Raw genomic sequence first — 10,265 nt, 5'->3', positions numbered from 1 at the left:
CTATAAAAAATACAAAAATTAGTTGGGTGTGGTGGCACACGCCTGTAATCCCAGCTACTCCGGAGGCTGAAGCGACAAGAATCACTTGAACCCGGGAGGCGGAGATTGTGCTGAGCCAATATTGCACCATTGCAGCCTGGCTGACAGAGTGAGACGCTGGCTCAAAAGAAAAAAAAAGGAAAAATACTTGGTTTTTCTGGATATTTCATTATAAATGGAATCCTGTTATATCATGCGGTCTTTTGCATCTGGCTTTTTCTCCTGGCCATAATGTTTTTGGGGCTCGCCTGTGTTGTAGCATATATTGTATGCAGCAGGTAATACATTCTGACTTTTTAGACTGTGCTCATCCACATCTTTCTAAGGGCTCTTTCCCTGGACTCATGTAGCTTCCTCCTAAGACTGTGGAAAGCAATACTTTGCAAAGGCTCGAGGGAACACTGCAGATCTCTGGAACTCTCTCTTGGTACAACTTCCTTATCTCTGGTACATTGCTCCATAAATTGTGGATATTTTCTAAAATTTTTCTCTGTTCTGATATAAAAACATTTCACAGCAGTATTTTCTCTCTAAGATCTCAGGACAATGCTCCCTTTCCCTTAAGTTGCAGAGTCTTTCCTAGGATATATGAAGTCTGTTTTCACTCCTCCATGAAGCAGTGAGCTCTTTCAAGGCCTGGGATTGTCACTGGGCAGATATGTGGGCTGTTCTTCTCTCCCTCCGCTGCAGAGGAAGTGTCAGATTTCCCCCCTCAGGCTGAGAGACAACTGGGTGGAGGTTGATCTGCACTCTCCCCAGAGCAATTTCTGGTGCCTAGTGGATTCTCTTTTATCATTTTTTTTTCTTTTTCTTTTTTCTTATATCTCCTCAAGAAAACATAGCACCATCAAATGCCATGGCATCCTATAGAGAACTTCCATCTTTGGTCACAGTGTAGAGCTCTTGGTTTCACAGCCTCACAAGCCCTCTTTGAAATGACCTATCTTTTCTCGTTAAAAAAATTAAAAAAAAATTTTTTTTAGAGATGGGGGTCTTGCTATGTTGCCCAGTCTGGTCTTGTACTCCTGGCCTCAAACCCTCCCAAAGTGCTGGGATTACAGGCATGAGCCACCACACCTGGCCCTTAGTGGGCTTTCTGAAAGAAGCAAAACTTTTTTCCTGTTTTCATTCTAGGATTTTCTGACTGCAATACCAGTTCAAGAACATGCCTAAACAAATGAAAGCTTCTGCAGAGGGCAGTGCAGTCACAGAAGGCTGACTGCCTCCTGCTTGTGTAACCAGCTCTCCCAGTGAGCCGGCAGTTCCTGTTCTCTCTGTCACACGGGGTACATAGGGGAGCTTTTCTTCCAGCATGTACTGTTCTAGGGGTACTGTCTGACAGGATACTCATCTCCCAAGATGCCCCTGGGCTAGGCAGTGGATACATCAAGTCCTAGTAGTTGTCACTGAATGGTTACAGAAAGAGGCAGGTGGGGGTTGGGGGTAGTAAGGTAAAACTTTGGTTTAGATCAGTTTAGATCAAGCCAGCCTGTCTATACTAGTAGGACTTCTGCCTAGTTGCTTGGTTAGAATGAGGATAAGTAAGCTCCTCGTGGCTGTCCATGGTTCAAGAGCCGAGTGAGTATCATCAGGAATGTGGGTTTTTTTCTTTTTCTTTTTTTTTTTGAGACACGAGTCTCACTCTGTTGCCCAGGCTGGAGTGCAGTGGTGCCATCATGGCTCACTGCAGCCTCAAACTCCTGGGCTCAAGCAATCCTCCTGCCTCAGACTCCTAAAGTGGTGGGACTACAGGCATGAGCTACCATCCCTGGCCTATGAATGTGTTTACTGTTAGTGTCCCAACACATTGCATTTAGTGGAAATGTCTCTCAGATTTTGGCATGTGGTCTTCCTTATCTATCACTCCTTTCAGGGAGCAGCATCTTACTAAGTTGGGAAGGCACTGGTGGTTTACCCCATGGTAACCTTGAGGCAATCTAAGGATTTTTTATTTGGTTCTGGAGGAATTGGAAAACCCGTGAGCTTTCCAGGCAGAAGTGGTGAGTTAGCTGGATTATAGGTCAGAATTGTGCCACCTGGGCAGTGGCAATTGGAATGCAGAGGAATCAATAGTTCCTTGTTTTTTCTCTTAAATTTGTTTTTGGCTGGGTGCAATGGCTCATGTCTGTAATCCCAGCACTTTTGGAAACCAACGCAGGAGGATGGCTTAAGGCCAGAGGTTTGAGACCAGCCCAGGCAACATAGCGAGATCCATCTCTACTAAAAATTAAAAAGATTAGCCGGGCGTGGTGTCACATGCCTGCCATCCCAGCTACTCAGGAGGCGAAGGCAAGAGGATTGCTTGAGCCCAGGAGATGGAGGCTGCAGTGATCTAGGAATGTGCCACTGCACCCCAGCCTAGGTGACAAAGCAAGACCCTGTCTAAAAAAATTTTTTTAAATTGTGATAAAATATACATAATGAAGTATGCAGAGTAGTTAGATTCATGAAGACAGAAAGTATAACAGTGGTCACCAAAGACTGGGGGGAGCGTGGAATGGGGAGTTACTGTTTGATGGATACAGAGTTTCAATTTGGGAAGATGAAAACAGTTCTGGAGATAGATGGTAGTGATGGTTGCACCATGTGAATGTGACTTAATGCCACCCAATTGTACACTTAAAAATGGTTACAATGATACATTTTATATCATAATATTTTAACTTCTATTATCTGTCTCTATAAATTCGCGTCTAATTTTTTGCTTTTTAAATCTGTGAAGATAGCATAGGTTCTTTTCCTACCAGGAAGTTGGAGGATAGAGGGAAGAGATATTCCTTCCAAACCTATTATTTTTCTCTATTTTTATTTAAAGAATTAGTGTCTGATCCTATTTTATGAATTAACATGTCTGATTTTTTTTTTTTTTTGAGACAGAGTTTCACTCTTATTGACCAGGCTGGAGTGCAGTGGCGTGGTATCAGCCCCCTGCATCCTCTGCCTCCCAAGTTCAAGCCATTCTCCTGCCTCAGCTTCCTGAGTAGCTAGGATTACAGGCGTGTACCACCATGTCCAGCTAATTTTTGTATTTTTAGTAGAGACAGGATTTGGTCATGTTGGCCAAGCTGGTCTCGAACTCTTGAGCTCCAGTGATCCGCCTGCCTTTGCCTCCAAAAGTGCTGGGATTACAGGCATGAGCCACTGTGCCCAGCCTGATTCTTTAGAGTTGTAAGTTTTTGTTTTATTATATTTTTTCTATAAAGTACATTTTCTTTCTTTCTTTTCTTTTTAAAATAATTTTCTTCGGGCAGGTTCCCAAACCAGAGTAGGCTCAGACTCCTCTATGAAGTACTTTTATGGTATATCCTACCGCCCCACTCTCCTATCTCCTCATTTTCTCTGGTGTGGCTAGCTGTATGTGTGATGTGAATGTCTGAGTGTAGACACTGCTGCTTCCATGAAACAACTTCAGTTAACAGTTATGGGAAAACCCCATGTTCATGTATTAAAGTCCTGTTACTAGAATTATCACTCTGTGAATTTATATACATGATAACTTCTTTTTCTCAGCTCTGGAATAATAGCTGTATACTTGATATTTATTTTGATATATTTTGCAAATTTATGTAGTTGTAAATTGATTTACCATGTATTGATTAAGCCTGATTTTCATAGACACTGTCTGATATAGTGTGGATAAGTCTAAATTCAGCAATACTGACTTTGCAAAGTGACCATGAAATTGTTACATATTGGCTGATACAATATCTTGACTGACATTGACTCACTGATTATAGTATATTAGGTGATGAAATGGAGACAAATTAGTATCTCCCTTGCAGGTACAGGGCAGTAAAATTATTTATTTTCTTGGAAAGCACTGTGATGAGCATCACTTTCTTCAGCTGGAAATCTTAGTGTTGATTCTTCTTCTGTTCTGGAGCCTGTGATTGATTGGACTCTAATTATTGACAACTTTTCTAGGAAGTCTCAGAGCTTTTAGAGGGGAGAGTATTTACATTTGGTAGAAAATCTTTTTTTTTTTTTTTTTTCGCTACAGGGTCTCGCTCTGTCACCCAGGCTGGAGTGCAGTGGAGCCATCTCTGCTCACTGCAGCCTCGGCCTCCCGGACTCAAGTGATCCTCCCATCTCAGCCTCCCTCTCAGCTGGGACTACAGGCTGGGGCCACCATACCTGGCTAATCTTTTTATTTTTTGTAGAGATGGAGTCTTGCTAATATGGTTTGGCTCTGTGTCCCCACCCAAATCTCACCTCTAATTGTAATCCCCGTAATCCCTACACGTCAAAGGTGGGATCAGGTGGAGGTAATTGGCTCATGGGGGCAGTTTCCCCTGTGCTGTTCTCCTGATAGTGAGTGAGGCTCATGAGATCTGATGGTTTTATAAGCATCTGGCATTTCCCCTGCTTGCACTCACTCCATCCTTCTGCCCTGTGAAGAATTGCCTACTTCTTTGCCAGCCGCCATGATTGTAAGTTTCCTAAGGTGTCCCTAGCAATGTAGAACTGTGAGTCAATTAAACCTCTTCCTTTATAAATTACCCAGTCTTGGATATTTCTTCATAACAGTGTGAGAATGGACTAATATCCTTGCTATGTTGCCCAGGCTGATCTCAAACTCCTGGGCTCAAGCAATCCTCCTGCCTCAGCCTCCCAAAATGCTGGGATCACAGGCATGAGCCACTGCACCTGGCCTGATAGAAATTCTTAATTTCTCACCTTTCCTCTTTCTTTACACTAAAGAATAAGAAAAGCCAATAACAATGGCTGCTATTGGCTTACTGTCTTAAAGGCAGATAAGTCTTCCCACTTTGGGGCCAAATGTCTCATAAAACCTATCATAGAGTGTATGAATACCGTTAATGAAACTCTGTCTCTTTTTTACACAATCTAGGGAAGTTAATATCACTTGTGGCTGACAATAAATTTGTATCTGGATATTCTTATAAATTTTCTAATACAGCATTTATTGGCTGCAATACAGAGTTATATCACCCTTTTACTAGAAAGGAGATATTTCTCTGCATTCCATGTACTCCTTCAACAAGTATTTTTTGAGTGCCTTCTAGGTGCCAGCTACTTTATAATTAAATTCCTAATCTTAGGACTGGCATCCGTGGTTTGTCAGATTTTAAATTCCACAGGATCATGTAAGTTCAAGTTAATTAATTCTAGGTACTAAAAAATAAGACTTCCTGTTAAGACAAAAATTAATTTTACAAGATTAATATAGATATTTGAACGGCTTCTTGGAATTGAAACAGCTCTTAAGACCTTCAAATTTTGACAAGTTGAACCAAAATGATTCAACAACAGCAAAAAACCACTGAGCTTTAATATACGTTTCAAATTGTTTTATGATATCAGAAATAATAGGAGAACTGTTCAGTAACACACAACTTGTAAAATCTAAAAACATTTTAAAGGAAATTCATCACATTATAATTTGACAAGCCCCTAAATATGACTACTGAAAACAGGCACTAATAACTGGAATGACTGTTTTACATTTTATTGCTGATAGCGAATGGGTCTTGAGTAAAGATGTGAATTTTCTTTCAATGGTCCTCCAACAACAACAAATCTTATTTTATAAAATTCCATATTAATGGAGAGTTCATTTGAGAGTAAGCCAACTGTAATTTTTCCTAAGGTTTTCAAACAAGAATCCAAAACATACATCCATTGAATTGAAGTCTAACACAATTCGTTATCCTAGAAACATTAAAGAGCTGGAGATTAATAGTGTTATCACCTCAACTTAAGTCAACTGTTCAATAGAATTAAAAATTGGAGATGTAGTAATTCTCATATTCTTGTTTCTTTTCATATTCACAAAAAAAATCCAGTGTCCTATTTAAGTGGCATTTCAACTTAAGCTAAAACTTAATTCTTCTTCTTTTCCTGCTTTGCTTTCTTTTGGTGGAGGAGGGGTCATGCAAGAAGGAACTTAGTCCTAAAAACAAAATATATAGATTGCCATAGATTTTATTTCATTTTATTTATTGTTTTTTTGTCATTTTTCTTTTTACTTATTTAATTTTTAATTAATTAATTAATTAATTAATTATTTTTAGACAGAGTCTCACTCTGTCGCCCAGGCTGGAGTGGCATGATCTCGGCTCACTGCAACCTCTGCCTCCCGGGTTCAAGAGATTCTCCCACCTTAGCCTCCTGAGTAGCTGGGATTACAGGTGCCCCCCATCGTGCCTGACTAATTTTTGTATTTTTAGTAGAGATGGGGTTTTGCCATGTTGGCCAGGCTGGTCTTGAACTCCTGACCTCAAGTGATCCACCTGCCTTGGTCTCCCAAAGTGTTGGGATTACAGGCATGAGCTTTCATGCCCGGCCTATTTATTTTTAAAATAGAGATGGGGTCTCATTATATTGCCCAGGTTGGTCTCAAACTCCTGGGCTTCAGCAATCCTCCTGCCTCAGCCTCCCAAAGTACTGGAATTATAGGCATGAACTACCACGCCTGGTCAGCCTTAAGATTTCAAAGGAGCAATTCTTAAAATGACTCATCTTTCCTATATATCTGGGTTTAATTCCGAAATATTCTAAGATTTCAAACTCATTTTTCTATTGCATTTATATTTCTTATTTCTCATTGCTTTTAAGAGGAAATGCATTTCCTATGTTAGCTTTATCCTCGAGTCTATTTCTGAATATTTGTTGAAAAAAGTTACTAACATCAGAATTTTATGGATTCTTTTAGTATATTAAAAGCCTTTTGGCTGGGCACGGTGGCTTACGCCTGTAATCCCAGCACTTTGGGAGGCCGAGGTGGGTGGATCACATGAGGTCAGGAGTTCGAGACCAGCCTGGCCAACTTAGTGAAATCCCATCTCTACTAAAAATACAAAAATTAGCCGGGCGTATGCCTGTAGTCCCAGCTACTTGGGAGGCTGAGGCAGGAGAATCACTTGAAACTGGGGGGCAGAGGTTGCAGTGAGCCAAGATCACGCCACTGCACTCCAGCCTGGGTGACAGAGTGAGACTCTGTCTCGAAAAAAAAATAAATAAAATTATTTAAGAAGCCTTTCAGGTTAAATAACTGAAGAGAATCTAAAAATATTGTTGCAAGAAGTAGGCTGCTGATTCAAATCACATCTTTAAAAAAAATCCAACATATGAAAATAAAAAAGTTTTAAATACCAATGACCTTGATTTCATCTATGGGCTTAAGATACATTTTAGATTCAAATATGATAAACACAGTTACTCTCCCTGAAATTGCAAAATAGTGAAGTCTTTTTCATTCTTGTTTGTCACTTAAGTTCTCCTCAATTGTTTTCTTTTTTCTTTTTCTTTTCTTTTTTTTTGAGATGGAGTCTCTCTTGGTCGCCCAGGCTAGAGTGCAGTGTCACGACTCAGCTCACTCCAACCTCTGCCTCCCAGGTTCAAGCAATTCTGCCTCAGCCTCTCCAGTAACTGGGATTACAGGCACCTGCCACAACGCCAGGCTAATCTTTTTGTATTTTTAGTAGAGACGAGGTTTTACCATGTTAGGCAGGCTGGTCTCGAACTCCTGACCTCAGGTGATCCACCCGCCTCGGCCTCCCAAAGTGCTGGGATTACAGGTGTGAGCCACCATGCCCAGCCTCCTCAATTATTTTCAATCTTTCTATTTCCCTTGTCAAAATATTTCATATAATCTTATCATTCCCTTGAGATAAGGAATTGCTGTTGGAGAAAACGTGATTCCAAACAGAGAATATTTTATGTAACTTAAGGGTTTTGCTTAGTAATTTTTTATTTATTTATTTTTTTTACAGTCCAGAGGTCTTTTATTTTTTTTAACACCTATTATGCCATGAACTCATAGGGAATAGGTTCCAGCAGCTCAGGCTACTTCCCATTGGTTCTCACAAAGTGTGCTTCTCTGGGTGGAGCAGGCAGGCGCTTCAGTTGAACCCAGGTACGTTTGTCTTTGGCTTCTTTCTTTTTCTGATCATTTTCCTTCACGCATTTTAGGAAGCGATCTCAGCCCTTAGAGTGCTTAATACGCTTAATACGCACATTAATTCTCTTGGCAAGAATCTTGCCCTTAACTTGTTTGTTTACCACAATGCCAGCAGCATGCTGGGTCACATTGTAGGCTCTTCCAGTTTAGCCATGGTGCCACTTGTGGGGCATTCCTTTTTGAACGGCGCCCATTCCCTTGATTTCCACAGTATCACCTTTCTTATAGATTCGCATACACGTGGCCAAAGGAACAACTCCATGTTTTCTAAAAGGCCTGGAGAACATGTATCAGATGTCTCTCCTCTTTCCCTTGGCGTTCGTCATTTTGGCAAATTACTGGAAGATGGCGGTTCTGGCCGAAAGGAAGCAGTAAAATTTTTATCACTTGCTTTCTTAAGAAAATTAGATATCATAAATTTAGCCTCTAACCTTCTTTGACATATTCTCTATTCTCATTTTATGACTCAGTCTCTTCTGTTTTATTTAATGGCTTAATAGAGTCATGTTTGAAACTGGGTGGAAAGCAATTTCAGGAAATGGTTTACAAGCTACTTTTAATGGGTACTGTTAGAGTGTTTATTGCTTTCAGATATAACATTATTATTAAAAATTATTTGTTGGTTGCTGATGGTTGTGCTTGGAGCTATGAGAGACATAAAGAAGCTGCAATCACTGTCCTGTGCCCCATTATGTGGCAAATAAAAACTATGTGTCTTTACGTGGTTTCTCTGGCTCTACCTGAGATATTTTCCCCTCTAGGGAATGGACGTTGGTTACAGTGAGATGATGCATTTTCATCTTATTTTTATTGGCTCTCTTTTCATGAGTATTAGATTCGTTGGTAGTCAAGCTGAACTCCCTAAGAGGAAACACTAGGTCAGTGAAGTATATCAATGGCCTTTATAAGAACATGATGTTGATTCACGATTGCAAGACTTGCATTAGGGTTTGCCTTGCTCATATTGTTACCGGCAGAACATATCTGTATCTGTACAGGTCTGCAGCAACCTCAATTCTTGCCTCCTCAGAAGAAAGGATTTCACTGAGGGGGATAATGCAGAAGGAGAGACTGGGGCAAGTTTCTGAGCAGGAGTGAAAGTTTATTAAAAAGCCTTAGAACACCAACATGGCACATGTATACATATGTAACAAACCTGCACATTGTGCATATGTACCCTAAAACTTAGAGTATAATAATAATAAAATAAAATAAAAAAGCCTTAGAACAGGAATGAAAGGAAGGAAAGTACACTTGGAAGAGGGCCTGGCAGGCAACCTGAAAGGCAAGTGTGTGGTTTGACCTTTTGACCTGGGGTTTTATATGTTGGCATACTTCTGGGGTCTTGAATTTCTTCTTTCATCCCACTTACCTAACTCCTGAGAGCTTATCAGGAAACTGCTGATCACCAGTTTCAGGTGTTACCTATTATGAGGCTGCCTTTCACTGGTGCCGGCTGTGACCAATTATTACCGTAGCAGGGCAGTTAACAACAGCCTGACCATCACCTGATGGCCACCCAACATTCCTGGTGTGTGTGTGTGTGTGTGTGTGTGTGTGTCCGTGTCCGTGTCCTGACTAGCTACCTACTGTAACAATATCTGTAAGTAGATGTTTGAAATAATCTTAGAGATTAGAGTCATGAGTTTTGGAGGGGACAAATATTCAAACCTTCCATGTTCTCTCTTTTCTTCTACCTTCCATCAATTATTTCTCACAAAAGGGGCAGATTTCTTAGCCATAGAAAAGGAAAGATGACAAAAATGAAGAGGATACCAAACATGTTAAAATATAAAACAGGAGAGCAAGAGAGTCTATGGATACCAGAAGTTTCCAAACTCCTTAAAGAGCATAAAATGTAAAACCCACCTCTTTGTAACATTTCTTCCTATTTAAGAAAAGAGGAGAAATCAGTTTCATATTGTAATTTGATGTGTATATTGTGTGTGTATATGTGTATGTATGTATCCAAAACACAGATTTTACAAATCAATACTTGTGATGCGTACTATTATCTATTCTGTGATTGATGGCTGGGATTTAAAGGTTGAAGTAAAGAGCCAAGATGACTTCTGGTCTTTGGTTTAAGCAATTGGGTTGGGTGGTAGTACTGTTTACTGAGATAGAGAAAATGCAAGAGGAAATGTTTTGAAAGTTTAGAGAGAAGAAAGTGAATGAAATAATGATTTCTGATTTGGCCTTTTATGTTTGAGTTCCTTAGTATAGTGGTTCTCAGACATTTTGACTGATCCTCAGTACATTTGACATGAAGACCAAGTTGACAGGCACACATTTATATCTG

At 40.2% G+C, this 10,265-nt stretch overlaps 1 non-coding gene across 1 annotated transcript; it reads right to left on the bottom strand.

The window, feature by feature from the left end:
• Nucleotides 1–855: 855 nt before the first annotated feature.
• Nucleotides 856–981, bottom strand: LOC112439458 (small nucleolar RNA SNORA25). The gene has a single exon (XR_003027735.1). It is a non-coding gene; the product is annotated as a small nucleolar RNA SNORA25 (small nucleolar RNA).
• Between the last annotated feature and the right edge of the window lie 9,284 nt (nucleotides 982–10,265).

The sequence above is a fragment of the Pan paniscus genome, chromosome 2 (genome assembly GCF_029289425.2).
Source record: "Pan paniscus chromosome 2, NHGRI_mPanPan1-v2.0_pri, whole genome shotgun sequence".
In the NCBI taxonomy this organism is placed as follows: domain Eukaryota; kingdom Metazoa; phylum Chordata; class Mammalia; order Primates; family Hominidae; genus Pan; species Pan paniscus.
The sequence above is the reverse complement of the archived record's forward strand: the minus strand, read 5'-3'. Positions and strand labels throughout refer to the sequence as shown.